Source organism: Anser anser (genome assembly GCF_964211835.1).
Source record: "Anser anser genome assembly, chromosome: 4".
NCBI lineage: Eukaryota > Metazoa > Chordata > Aves > Anseriformes > Anatidae > Anser > Anser anser.
This window is the reverse complement of record NC_139724.1, coordinates 73,922,540-73,937,823: the sequence shown is the minus strand read 5'-3', so window position 1 is coordinate 73,937,823 and position 15,284 is coordinate 73,922,540. Positions and strand designations below refer to the sequence as shown.

At 36.8% G+C, this 15,284-nt stretch overlaps 1 long non-coding RNA gene across 1 annotated transcript; it reads left to right on the top strand.

The window, feature by feature from the left end:
- The first annotated feature begins 898 nt into the window (after positions 1-898).
- On the top strand, positions 899-15,002 carry LOC310898565. The gene is made up of 4 exons (XR_014583432.1): positions 899-1,991; positions 3,065-3,202; positions 6,719-13,531; positions 13,619-15,002. It is a non-coding gene; the product is annotated as an uncharacterized lncRNA (long non-coding RNA).
- Positions 15,003-15,284: the final 282 nt, after the last annotated feature.

Here is a 15,284-nt window from a genome sequence, read left to right as displayed (position 1 = left end):
CACTCAATGGACTGTATTTGTCTGTAGTGAAAGAAAAGTCTTTGTGAAGGGAAAGGAACTGAACGCACTCTTTGATGCGATCAATACTGAGATACGAGGCAGGAAGTATAATTGACCATTGACCATGTATTTTGTTGACTGCACACAAAGCATTCAATATCATCTGACATAACTATTTTTGGAGGATACTATTAAAAGTATGTTAGTGAATTTATCACAGGTTATCTGTTGTTATAAAGGAAAAAAAAAGGAGATTATAGAAAGATATCAGCACACAACAGCAGTTTGTCACATCTGAAGAGCGTTTCTAAACAGAAAGATCTGAGAGTCTATTTGTGAGGACCTTTTAAATTGAGGAGGACATTTAAATGCACCCTGATGGAAACAAATATACATACTATAATTGCCATTGGCAAAATCAAACTGCCCTGTAGATGGAAATTTAAGGACTTTTTTTCACTTCAGTCTCAAAGAAAAATATCATGAGAGACACAGAAAGTATAGTAATGAGTGATGGTACTGGACTTTAGGCAACCTGATCTAGTGGTAGGTGTTCCTGCCTATGGCAATGGGGTTGGAACTGTATGGTCTTTAAGGTCCTTTCCAACCCAAACCGTTCTATGATTCTAAGCTGAGGATAAATACATGAAGTACGTACATACTGGACTTTATTTCTCCCAGTGCAATGGATGGAAAAACAGAAGCCATTTAGTCCCAGAAGCAGTACTTCTGCTGTCTTTATCACTTTGGCCCTCTATTTGCCTTCCTCCTTTTAGAATTTTTATATTTATAGCATTTCATCTTCATCTACACAAAACCAAACCAAAACCATTATGGAAAAAGGCCATCTGAGTGGAATATCATAAGGAGATTAGCATTAAATATTCTGAGCCATATTGGAATTTCTTTCTGGAAGAGATAGGGAGAGAGTAACAAGGCAAGTAAAGATCTAATAGATTTCACGTTTTGGAGGATGTCAGGAACATGACAAGTAAGCAAGTACAGAGAAATGAGGTTTGTTTGGTTTACATATATTCAGAAACATGGTGAGACAGCCACAAAAACAGTTAACATAGTGGCCAGCCTTTTTATCCCTGCAGACATCTGCAAATCCACAGAGGACCAAACAGTTTCCGAGCTTTAGCCTCATCTTTTGTGAATGTTTGTCCACATCAGAAAAAAAAAAATAAATAAAAAAATTGGTTCAATTGAGTGGAAAGGCAGAACCTTGGCTCATTTCTCGTGGAGCAAGACATCAGAAGCCTCAGATAAAGTACATTGGCAGCAGTATCTGGGAAACATACAAGACATCTGCACCATCCTTTAGCAAGCCTTTATTGTCAGCCTTTCAGTCTCTTTAAATCTAAAGCCTCATCAAATCAACAACCGAAACAATTTTCTAATTTAGGAAAAATAAAAAGAAAATGAAAAAGAAAAGCAAAAGAAAAACACTGCCTATAACAATACTTCCTAAACAGAGAAGAATGACTAGGAAAAAAAGGCAAGAAGAAAAAGCTACTCTTAAAATTATATACTTCAAATACACATGGAGAATGGGGTTGGGAAGGGGGAAAGGAGTGCTAAAGAAATGCTGAATACACTCTCTCAAGAAAAACATCCAGACCGTGTTAGCTTGTGGGAATTTTTATTAGTTCTGAAATTAGAAGCAGGGCATTGGGGTTGGGGAGAGGGGAGTGTCTCAAACCAGCTGCAGCTCATTTTAATTAAGGGCTAATTAGCAAGTAAGGCTTGTGGAAGTGGGAGAAGTCTATGTCCCTATATAATACAGAGCAGCTCACTAGAACGGTTTTTGAGAGCTTGGGGTGAGTGGTACTGGTAGGGGAGAGAAGAAAAATGATTAAATTTAGAAGTACTTGAGAACTTCCATAAGTATTTTCTTTAAAAAAAAAAAATCAATTTGTCTAGGATTTCCTTGGGTGTAAAGCTCTGATAGGAGAAAAATGTTAAACGTGGAGATCAATAGATATCAGGTACAGAAACTTAGCCTTCTAAATCTTTTGTTTCCTGAAGGATATTTTTTTTCTTGGTCTTTTCTTTTTATTTCCCATGTCAGTTATTCAGATAGTTCTACATTGTGTTACCATGTAACGTATCTTTTTGTGCAATAACTAAAAATCATGCCAGCTTTCTACTAGTGCTGAGATATTCCTGAATTGTCTGGCTATCTATGGTCTGTATCTCCTCCCAGAACAGAGTAGTTTTGTGTTTACAAGATCTGTCTTAACCTTAGTTTATTTAAACCTAATCTTTTCTTGCATGTGGGACCTTAATAGGTGCATGGCTGGTATTTCCCACTGCTCTAAATTCTACTTAATGGAGGTATGGAAAGGGATAAAAATCTATCTAGGAAAAAACACCTGCTGGATTAGTCTTCTGAGGTTCAACAGATAATAATCAATTACCCTTGCTGAAAAATAATAACAGAGGTATTCTGTATGTGGAAATGACAATATGGTACTTATGTCTTGAGTTCTGTGTGTGTATTTAGAAAAAAATATACTAACTTGGCTCTAGATGTTCTTTATTGCTCCCTAAATTCTACGAATCTGAGGCTGCTGTGTAACAGAAAAGGTTGCATTATTAAACAGCATGAGAAGGTGAATGAGAAATTTTGACCTTCACTATAACGTTATCTGGCCTATCTGTAGGCCAGCTGTGTGGGCAACATCTCCTACCAAGGAATCTCTTGAAAGGGAAGATAACTGTGTGTAAAATTTCAACCCCTCGGGGCTGTGCTATGTATGTGTTTCCAACTATTCAATAATATTGGAATGCAATTGGTTGAACTGGGGAGATGTCAAGGTTTTTCTAATGATTGGAAAATGGCAGATTCTGTGCACACCTTGTTAGGGCATGAGGAGATGTCAAGAAAGAGCATGAAGGGAAATAAATGTCTCTAAACTTCAGTTCCTGGGAAAATAATGTAGGAAGTATTCTTGGGAGACATTTTCAGACCTCATGTCAGGACAGGATGTTGACTGCCAATGGGCAACATGGATTTATGAAGGGTGACTTGTAATTGACCAAGCTTTTTGTTTTCTAGGGTGAAATTATTGGCTCTCTTGGCAATGCAAAAGCAGTGGATGACATTTACCTTGACTTCAGCAAGCTTTCAGCATGGTCTTCCGTAGCACCCTTTTTGTCAAGATGGAGATGTGTGGACAGGTGCGAGGAATACAAGGTGGGTAGAAAATTTTTGAAAATTGAAATGCAAATGACCGACTTATTGAATTTTAACTGGTGGGTGATTGAGTGGTCTTTTCTGAGGGTCAGTACTGGGACTGCTGTTTTGCATCTTCACTTGTGACATGGATAAATGTCTTGTAGCAACGCTGGCTCCTACTGTGACCCTACCTCAGGAGCTCTGTGGGCAAGACTCCTGATGCAGTAGGTGTGGTTGCTTTAGGTATAGCATAGATAGTGTCTAGTAGCTCTCTGCTATTTTGCTGACTTGTGAGGTTGGTTTCCAGTGACTTCTCTGTGCTCTTTTGGTACCTTCTTCCATGCTGGCTACTATATTAACTGTTCAGTCACAGTTTGTGTGTCTCGTTGGACTTCTGTTCTCTGGTGATTCTTTGGTTTTGCTTAAGTAAAACCTGGATATGTCTACTCTTCCCACCAGCACCACCAAGAAGGCATTCCCATCCCAGAAGAAAATTTCTTAGTGTCTTTTAGCTCCTATTCACCTTATGAATGCAATGTTTGTTGCACTTTTCTTTGCTGTGTTTCAAACAGGAGATGGTTAAGCAACAGATTTTTCCTTCCCTGTTTATTTCCTTAAGGTCCAATTTGAGACTCAAAATTTGTTAAGGTATAGACAGAAATTTTGATTGCTAATATTTTCACTGATTCCACTCTTGCCACAACATGTAATGAAAGTATGTTGGCCTAGTTGAGATAACATGCATTATTTAGGCTGAATGCAACTGTCAATGCAAATTTGTCTAGTGAATTTATGAAATATATTTTTCTTGTGGCCAATTGAGTTTCATGTGCTTCTCTGGTGAGCTAGCCATCCAATAACACATTGTATATCTTGTGGCTGTTAAATCATGTGGATGGTCTAGAGGCATGTTCAAACTGATATACTGCCTGACATAAAATACAGAATTCCTTTTAGTTCTGAGTGGGTCCAAGATACTTTGATACTGCTGAAAATGCATTTAGTACTGTGTAAGTGAATTATGTGGTTTCTTAGTTTTTTTGCTTGATATCAGTGGTATGTTTTTTAGGACAGTTGATAGCAGAGGGAGGAGCAAATACTGTCCCTTTCATCAATAACTGAGTTTGGAGTACAAAAAAAAGGACATGGCCTGACACAAAGATATCTTCGTTTGACCATTTGGTCAAATCATCAAACAATCTATTATAAGTCTTCAGTGTGTAGTCATAGAACTTTTTTGATTTTTCCTTTTTTTAAAAAAAAGTACTATTTAGTACCAAAGAGTATATTCAGCTGAATTCCCAATCTCTTGGTTTCATTGAAAGAGGCATCATGCTTTACCATCAGCAATGAGATTGAATACAGCAAATGAAACTAAGCAAAATGGCAAATGTGAAAGTGGCCTATACTGAAAGATCTTTCATCAGGAAAGAAAGCTAGAAGAAGAATCTGTCTGTAACCTTAAAAAAAAAAATAATTTAAATTTAATAAAAATTTCCATATTTAATAAGGACCACAACATCATAGCTAAATGTGGAAACTCTTAATAAGAGAGCAAGAATTCATATCAACCCCTATTCTTGAAGTTATGCCATTTAGACAGCCGTTATAGGGTGAGGGTAGAGGTTCATTGCTGTGAAGATACGGCAAGTAATAATATTCCAAAAGTTACTAGTAGTATGTAAACTTGAAAGTAGTATCCAAAGGAGGAAAAACAACTAAGTCATGTGGCAATTAACATTGGAATAGCATGGCTCTGGATGTGATGCCTACAAGCAAAATAAATCTGAAATTTTAGTCTAATGCTACTGAAGTGATCTGGTAGTCCTGTGGGGAAAGCAGAGTAATCCAAATATAGTTGTATGTAGGTCTTGGCAGGTCCTCTGAACTTGGAAAATAACTTTTGTTGTTTGCTTGCCTAGAAGGAAAAACATTCTTATTTTTAAAAGCTGTGAAACTGTTTCAGATGTCTTCTCATCAACATAAGATTTCTGCTGTGCTCTAATGAAGCATTGGCTTCTGGCTATGTTAAACTTGATTATAATTATTTTCCTCCTAACACCTTTGTATCTTATGATTCTTGCCTCATCAAGTCTGATAGCAGATGCAGAATTAAAAGAAAGTGCAAATGTTTAATTCATGGTAATTTGTTCAAATTTTTATGATCTGAATAAAATAGCCTGTATGATATATTTGATTCATCTTCTTGTGCTGTTTTAATAAATTGTTTTTGTAATTATTTGATGTTTTATAAAAAAAATATAGATACAGCTTAATGCCATCAATAACTTTTAAATTGAGGTGTTAGTTTAGGCAACTGAAACAAAAACAAACCACTAAGATTTCATGCAACAGTCAAATATGTGGAACCTCCTAGTTTTTCTATATAAATATTTGACAATACCTCTCCCAATGCTCTACTATAATGAAGAACTTAAAATAATGCTAAGTTCTAGAAGCATCTTTGCAGAACATTAATATGTTAATGTTAAAGTAATTGGTAATCAACCTTGCATGACCTTTTTAATTGTGGCCTAACATTAAGGACAGTGCTATTATCTCCTTGAAAATCTTACTTAAATTTGTATGATTATCAGCATTCATAAATGTTTGAATCACCAGCTGAAGGGTCATGTGGTAAGGATTTAAAGAAGCCCAAAATCTCTTCTAGAACCCAATCTGGAGTGCTAAAGTAGAGTTCAAAAACAAAGCAATGTTAACATTTCAAAAATCCAAATTTGTCTTCTGGCTCACAGCAATTTTGTTTGCTTTAGCCCAATTTGGGCATAAACAAAACTACAGAAATGAGAAAACCCAGCTTCCCTGCCATCTTAATTGCCAGTGTATTGAGGGGAGGACCTCAGTTGCTGCATTTCCTTGCTGGTTTACCACATCTTCAGCAGGGGTAGGTGAACTCTTCTTGCCTTATAGCAGCAAGGACAATGGATCACAGCTTAAGTTAGTAGAAGATACTCCTATCTTTTCTAGGAAAGTATCCAGGAAAGCAAAGGGAGGTAGTGGGTTTCTTTGAATGTATGATATATATATGATATGTGGTACATTAAAATGCTGTACTAAATATATTGATGTTTGTTTACACCTGCTTCTATGCTATTATAGGATTTCAGTTCTTCACAATTTAGGAAATAATTTCCTAATTTCTCTCCAAGCTATTATGCCAGCACATCATGCAAACAATTTTATTACAAAGTATTAAAATTAATATTTGAACAAACACTGCACAACTCTCAGGTGTCTGTCAACCAATATTAGTTGGAAGTTATAACATGTAAAATTGCTGCAATGTTCATCCCATGTTTAACAGTCTTCATAGTGTTCTTTGTTAGGAATGGATATTGTTCTCCTGATGGACTGAAGGACAGAAGTCAGATTCCATCTTGGAAAGCACCCAAACAGCACTAATTTAACTCATTATTATGCTAATCAGTCATTTTTAGTAAGATATTTTTTGGTAAGCCACACTTACTGTGTGTGCTGTGTCCTGCTATTGAGTTGGTTTTTTTTCACTTTTAGTTTAGAAGACTTCTCAGCTCCTTCAGATCAGTGTAACTGAAAATGGCTGCAACTGCACATCTTGTCTACAGGGACAGTACAGAGGAATTCCTCCTCTGCGTCCCATCCCCCCCCCAAGTTATTTTTGGCCTTCCTCAAACTGAGAAAAATACTGGGGTATAGAAGTCTATCAGAGTACATCAAGACGACAATCACCTGTCCTGTTTAGTCTGTGAACAGTTAAGATCCTAAACTTTGACTTAATACTGTCAAAACTACCAAAGCAAGGAGACTTTGAATGTGTAGCTGTTAAAGATAGCAATGGACAACCACATTGAGTGTCTTTTCCATTTCAAGATTTCTAAGGTTTATTAAGCTAGTGTCTTAAATTGAATCATTTCTTGCTGTTTGGAATGATCATAATATAATACTCAGTCTAAGTTACGGCCCCAGCTCAAGTAGTCTGTCTTCACTTGTAAAGTGGCTTGCAAATCTAATTAGTTCTGAATGCAAATTTCCGATGAGAATTACATTGACCAACAAAATCCTTTAAGCAGCTGTAGAATACAGTTTTGCTTTTATTAAGTCAGTACATGTGATACTTAAGGAAAGGGTGGAATTGCAGTGACACCAGGACTTCAGGCTAGAGTTTTCTATTTCTTACACTCTACCTAGAAGTCCTAACAGTTTGTGCGTAACCTCCGCACACACTTTGAGCTTCTTAAGCTTCAACGTTGCTTTGGCTCTGTTTGTGCCCACATCTTACCACATATTTCTCTTGGGTTATTTCCCTTGCCTTTATCCATTAAGTATTTTTGTGACCTGTTCGGTACTTCAGAAGTCCATTGAAATTTGATTAATATGGAAGAGAACAGTGATCAGAAAAAGGAAAAAAGCTATTACATTTTTCAAGGTACTATAAGAAGTATGCCTTGCTCTCCCAGTGTAATATAGATATATTGATCTACTTGGAGTAGGTGACATTTTTTAACAAACTCTACCAGAATTAATAGTACAGCCAGATTCACATTCTCAGGCATACTTCTAGTGTATCTGATGAAGTCAAGTAACTGCAGGCAAGCTTTGAAATTTACAAAAAAAAAAACCTATATAGTAGTTTTACTACTATATAGAGTAGTATAATATACATTTGAGATTATAAAATTAGGTATAAATTGGGATTTTGTATGGATATGTGACTATGAGAAGAACTTGTTCACAACTATATTTAAAACTTAAGTTTAGAGCAGTGTAGGGTTTTGTTTAAAAAATATGGGGAAAAAAAAGGCTTGCCTCTAGGTTTAATCAATTTGAAAATGTTTCAATGAGAGGCCAGGCAGAGCATTTTAGGTAAGATTAATGCATGCTGTTGGGGGTTTTTATATTAGTTCATTTTTCTTTCCTGTCTGCTGTGATGTCAGTGGCTCATGTTTTCAACCAGTAAAACACAACCTAAAATTATAGGTTGCTAAATACAGATAACTTGGCACATCACTTAGTTTGACAGTTTATTTGTAATGAAGACCCCAAAGCAAAATCTAAAATGTTAATTGAGGCAGAAATAAAACCTTGCTATCATTTTTAGTTGTTGCAGCTTAAATTAATGGACAGAAAATATGATAAAGCTCAACAATAAATGAATACAGAGGTGGCTGACTCAGAACAGGGTTTCTCTCACTAGATTCCATTTAAGAGGCAAGGGTCATAATTTTAAGGTTAAACTTTCTGCAGCACAAGGACTTGTTAACAAAAGGTAAATAAAACTGATTCCCCCTTTATAAATGGATTAAATCAGGCTTAGTAACCAAATAGGAAATAAGTTATTCATGTTTTATAACTCTAGGTTGACTTCAGCTGCCTTGAAATAGAGGTTATTTGAGAAGGGAAATTAATTCTGTAGGAGTTAAAGCCAATTCCTATGTAGAATTGTATTCTTGTGTATTTCACTAGCACGAGTCCACAGGAATGGAGATTTGCTATTTGTCAATTAAAAATAAGTTGGAGTATATCGAACGGGAATGAAGTTTTTTCATGTTGCATTGATCTTGAGGATAAACTTGGTTGTGTGCATACAAAATTGGGGGTTGCAGTTTTCTAAAGAAATATTGCAGAAAACTTCAATTCCATTTGAATACCTTAGAGTCAAATGCCTATAACTTAGTTGTTAGGACAGTAGCTAAAACTTTCTTCAGCCTTTATTCCAAGAGCTTCCTGTGAACATCTGTTATGTGAACAAATCATTAAGTAAAACTTCACTTGTGAAGTGACAGCTTCCCAGGCTCTTCCCTCCAACTGAGTAATTTATCCTTGAGAACGTACAGTCGTGCTTTTTTTAAATAACCGATATCCAATCTTACTCCTTCAGAGGATAAATAAGGTTTAAAAAATTAACTCATCAATGATGGAAGGTAAATTATCACAGTATTCCTAAAAGGATTTTTTTCAACAGAGGGAATAAAGGTGAAACAGAAGCTTCCTATGTGAAATGTTTTTGATACACTGATTAAAGGAAATATTCAAGTAAGGAAAACTAAGACTGACTTAAGGATAGAAAAATCTCATTGGCCAGTTGATATAACCACCCTGATATCTGTTAGAGCATAAGCAGATGTAGCCATATTTGATGAACTTGATAAGCTTCTATGGTGAAATGACCAGCCTGATGGATAAGGAGAGAGCAATGAACATCGTCTACTGGAACTTCAGTAGGGTCTTTGACATTGTGCCCTGTAAGATCCTTGTAGACAAACTGTTGACATATGGCCTGGATGAGCAGACAGTGAAGTGGTTTGAAAAGTGGCTGAACAGCCAGGTGATCAGTCATGCAAAGGTTTTGAAGTCCACTTCTAGAAGCAATAAAAGCAAAGAATGGGGAACAGGTGAGATTCTTCACTGTGTTCAAAATCTCAATGTATTATCAAAATAATATGATAATAAAAGCACATCGTTATTAATGATGTAGTTAGAAACTTAAAAAATGACTTTAGAGACTACTCAAAAAGCTTAACGTACTCTTACTTGATCCATCTAGCATTCACTTTGTAATAAACAAAGTTAAATGCATAATTTTCCTATTAATTGATGTTTTAGACCCTGAAGTAGTTACAAGTGTAAGCAATTGCATTGCAGATAGGTCTTTATATAAACATAATTGCATTGCCACCATACTTCACCTTAATCCCCAAGTGTCTGTTATGATTGCCAAGGGTGTTATTTGTCACTTCACATTTGAAGTTAGATATTTGTCCACTAAGAATTGAGCTGAGATTGATTTTTATTTTTTTCATGTTGTATGAATACAGCAGATTGAGGTTTTATCAAGGGACCACACTAATTTGAAGTTTAGTATTTGGTTGTTTGTTTTTGTTAGGGAACACAGAGCTACTGTATGATTTTTTTCTGCATTTATATGCAGAAACTTAAACTCTGAATAGGGCTCTCATCCCTCCACAGCTATCAAATAAAGATCCATTAAATTAACAAGGAGCAAAATTGCAGGGAACATGATAGAAGAGAAGGAGAGATGAATCACTGTTCCAAAGCCTTTGAAAGCACTGGTCTTCCTAACAGGAACATAGAAAAGTTAGTTTCTGGTAGTTATTTTCATTAATGCAATGTTGAAAAATGGCATATGTACCTCTACAATGCAGGGTATTCGGGGGAATAAATTCCTTCCTTATCAAGATTCTCTGAAATGTTTTTAAGTCAGACATATGCAAATGCAGTAACACTTTTTTGCAGAGCAGTCTTATCATTTCCAATATTTCCACTTTGTGAGCATAAAGAGCTAAGCTTTGAGGTGATAGCTGGACAGTTCATAAATTCAAAGTTGTTCTTTGAACTAAAGGATAGCTCATGATGATTTATCCACCTGTGCAGCTTGGTTCCTGTAATTTCATCTAATGTTTCTTTATTAGGTACAATAATTTTGTCACTTACTAATGCATATTCTGAGTATGTGATCTTGAAAATACCTAAGATGCACATTCACAGCAATTTATATTACTTGCTTAAGGCAGACACTTGAACAACTAGATGGAGATAAGTAAATTTATTTCCTGTCTCAGCTGGTGAAGTTTTCCTTTGATATCAATAATAAAATGACATACTAAATATCTTCATCAATGACAGTGGGATTGAGTACACCCTCAGCAAGTCTGAGGGTGACACCAAGCTCAGTGGTGCAGCTGGTAAGCTAGAGGGACCTTGTTGGGCTTGAGGAGTGGACCTATGTAAAACTCATGAAGTTTAGCAAGGCCAAGTGCATGGTACTGCACCTGGACTGGAGCAATCCACAATATCAATACAGACTGGATGATGAATTGATTGAAAGCAACCCTGCAGAGAACAGCTTGGGGGATGGATGAAAAACTGAACATAAACCAGCAATGTGCACTTACAGTCCCAGAAGCCTAACATACCCTGGACTGCATCAAAAATGTATTCAGTAGGTGATTCTCCCCTTCTGCTCTACTCTCGTGAGACCCCACCTGGAGCAGTATTCAGGTCTAGAGTCCCCAGCGCAAGAAAGATGTGGACAACTTAGAGCGGGTCAAGAGGAGGGCCATGAAGATGAGAGGGCTGGAGCACCTCTGCTATGAAGAAAGGCTGAGAGAGTTGGGGTTGGTTAGCATAGAGAAGAGAGATCTTACAGTGGCCTTTCAGTACCTAAAGGGGGTTTATAAGGAAGAGACATTTTACTGGGGTCTGTAGTGATGGGACAAGCAATAACGTTTTTAAAACAAAAAGAGGATAGATTTAGATTGGATGTGAAGAAGACATTTGTTTTGAGGGTGATGAGATGCTGGAACATATTGTCCAGAAAAGTTGTGGATGCCCATTGTTGGAAGTGTTCAAAGTACATTGGATGGAGCTCTAATCTAGTGAAAGATGATCCTGCCCAAGGCAGGATGGTTGGAACCAGATCATCTTTAAGGTCCCTTCCAACCCAAACCATTCTGTGATGACATCAGCACTGCTGAATTCTCTGGGCAATATCAGGATAATTCAGCCAAAATTGCCTGGGTTTCCAGGGTCCAAGTCCCAGCACCATCATTAAAAGAAGGATCAATCTAGTCTGAGTACAGTGTTACAGAGTTTTTAAAGTTGTAAGGTGTATTACAATTGTAACCCAGCTTCCTATACAACAAAGTGAGAATAGTTCTGCCAGTTATTTGTTTTGAATCCTGAAGAACCTAATTTGACTGAAGTTTATCCACATGAAAGACATCCAGTCTCATCACTGAACAGCAGATGTTCCAGCACAGTGTGCTATGTATGTTATGGGTAATGGTTATTAACTTGTACGAACAGGAAGAAATGTATCGCTGTGCAATGATTGTACCTCCAATTTAGCCATTATTTGAACTCCACCTACGCTGTAGGCAACAAAACACAGCAAGTCAGTTGCTGGGACAGGATATCTGAAGAAAAACTGATTCAGTAATAAATAACACTGACTTGTATGCAATCTAGCCCAATATTAACATACTGTAGAGTTAGTCACTTAGACAACTGTGAAAATAGAACAAATAAAAGTGGGAGAAAGGAGTAGGTATTGTGGTTGTGTACTTGTCACTTCATGTAATTTTGGCAATGCTGAGGTAGATCTGGCCTTTCCAGATTAGAGAGAAATTTGGTTTTATAAGTCTATAAAAGAATAATACAGATTTTGGGTTCTTTTCAGTAATGCATAAGATCTGATTGCTCTCAATTAACTGTAACTTTGTCAGTAAATTCTAAGTAACTTTAGTATATTCTCATGTTTTTGATATACTGAAGTAACCAGGGATTTTGTTTCATTCTGTACTTTCTATTCTTATGATAAAGCAGAATACCTATTCAGTCTTACTGTTGAATTTCATTTGCAAATTGCTTTTAAAGCAGAATGGATGATAGGGCCGGAAGTATTCCGTCAGTCTGCTGCTCTGGTTGCTGAGTGGTAGCAGCCCTCAACTAACATATGGCAACAAACTTGTTGAATGCTATTGTAACAGCTAGTGGATCCCTTTTCAGGTGGTCTCCTGTATGATGATGTATGTCAGGAAATGAATTTGTTCTTATCAATGTGTATGCTTCAGTACTGTTCTAGACTCCAAGTCAGGTTGCAAAGCATTCAGAAAAGTGTATTCCTGACATGAAAATATGGTTATATTTCCCTATATTTTCCAGACAGAACATGGCATTTTTGCACACAGCTTTGCACCATGGGAATGGCTGTGGTACATCAGGTGAAGTGTGCATCTAGATGTATATGCTGTCACACACCATGACCTGTATTTGATGAAAGGATAAAGGTACGAGAGCAGGAGAAGCTGTGATTATTTTCCAGAGTATATCTTCCCCACTTGAGGAAATTACTGTTCAGAGTCCTGCAAACCAGAGAAAATGCATTTACTTAATGGTCCATGGTTAATTTACTTTATAAATGTCCTCAACTTCTTCAGTTGTTTTTTAAATGCATCTAAAAGTTTAGATGCAGAAATGCCTGTGGCAAGAAGCACTATGGTTTAGCTACACACTGAAAATGCAAACTTACTGTGGATCTGCCTGCTTTGTATTTCATTTTATTGAAAGAGACAATGAATGACTTGCTATCTTTTTACCTTTTATGTGCCACTCACAGCATCTGTCATGTACATCTCCACTCATCTTTTTTCCAGGCTGAAAAGTACTATTCTATTTTACACTCATCATGTTAATGCAGTCCTGTATCTTTGATCATCCTTCTTGTAATTCTGCAAGAACAAGAAAAGGTACTGCAAAGCTAAATGAGATTGTAGGGCAATCCAATAATAAGTGGATCCACAGTCCTCTCAAAGGTTTTGCTTTAAGGTATATTATCACCTCTGAAACTGTGCATCATACCCCAACCCAAATCTCCACCAGCTGGGGGAGACCATAGCATGTTTTCTCTTGCAGATGATTCTTGGTACTGCATTCGCCTCCTGCAGTGAAGCCAGTCAGGTACAGAAGGAGAAGAGGGGTGCTAAAGAGTGGGATTATATCCATATTACTGGGGAACATTAAGATAATAAAGGCAAAACTTATTTCAGTGTCTGTGATAATGAGAAGAGTGAGACAGCCTTTCCATATGACCTGTATATCTTATGCTTAATACCTCTAATATTTCAAGGAGCAGTAGTAGGGTATTTTCATTTTATAAGTATAAAAAACACTCAGACAATAAAATGCTTTGAAATTGTTTATTTGGATTTCATAAAACAACTTTGTATTAAAAATGACAAGCTTTTCTGCTTCTTTGCCTTTTATTCATCGTGTAATTTCTTTAAATCCAACCTATAAACTATGTGGCAGGTTTCTTTAAGCATTGCTTTTGTAAACTTTGCCTTGCAGACAGTAACCCTTCAGAAAAAGGTGAATAGAACTGTCTATGCAGAAAAGGCTTTCAAAATGATTTATTTTTCAAAAATTTATTTTTCTCAACTGAAGAGGTGCTTTGGAAATGGGCAGAATTCAGAGTGTTCATGGTGTATCCTTGCTCTGTGCATGGTTTTGAAACACTGTCCACTCAGGAGTGTTTTTATATGCAATTCACTCTGCCTGAGACCAAGTTGTCCATAAATACCATGTTTTTGTGACAGGAAAATTTGTGGGCTTTTGAGGAAGGAGTCATCTATCTGCCAGTCCCTGTGCCATGTGGAGATGCATGTGGTCCTGGTAACACTCTACAATATATGCTACATGTAAAATTTTCATTTAAAAATGTCATGAGGTCTACTCTAGAACAAACTGGAATGTCTTTACAGGCAAGTTGTGAGGGTTGGGTCGTTAAACTGTCTTAAACTGCCACGTCTCTCACACCCAACACCACCATGAAAGTAGATGTAGTTCTCCCACCCATGTAGGGACAATTTTCACAGCCTATGAAGGTCAGCTTCCCACACTGAAATGCAAGAAAACCTTCCTTTTTTGTAGGAAAAATGCCTGCCCTTGGCATTTACTGGCAGGAGTTACAGTGCTAGGCTATTGCTCATTTGTTGACAAGTCAATAATGTTCTTGGAGCCATTATCTGAATTCAGATGACACTTCTGAAAAGGAGAGGAAAGAGCTGAGGTAAAAGAGCTGGGTCTTTAGCTTACAAAGATGTCAAACTTCACTACAGTAGTAGCCTCAGTTTAGACCTTCTTTAGGGGAAGTTATATTGGCTTCGTGTGATGTTTCATGACCTGAAGGTCCTCATCTTACTCTTGTATTACACAAATTCTCAATAGTAGTATATTAAAGAAGTATGATGATAAAATACTGTGTTTTACAACATGCTGAGAGCAGATGTCCTGCTGTTTGAACTATTTAAGCACAGATGCATTGACTCTGGGAACAAAGATGCCTTAGGAAAAAGGAAGTCACATTATCAAGATGTGGATCTATGTCATAATGTGCTATCACTGACATCCAGATGTGATAGTTAAAATTGTCAAAGCTTGTGTGAAGTAATGTCACATCTGTGACTTGATATCAAGATCTAATACAGTGTTTCTTCAATGCAAAAGTATTACCAAATCTGTGTTGGGCTAAAACATGTTCTGGCCAATGTGTAGGCTTTAAGATCCTAAATAAAACGGA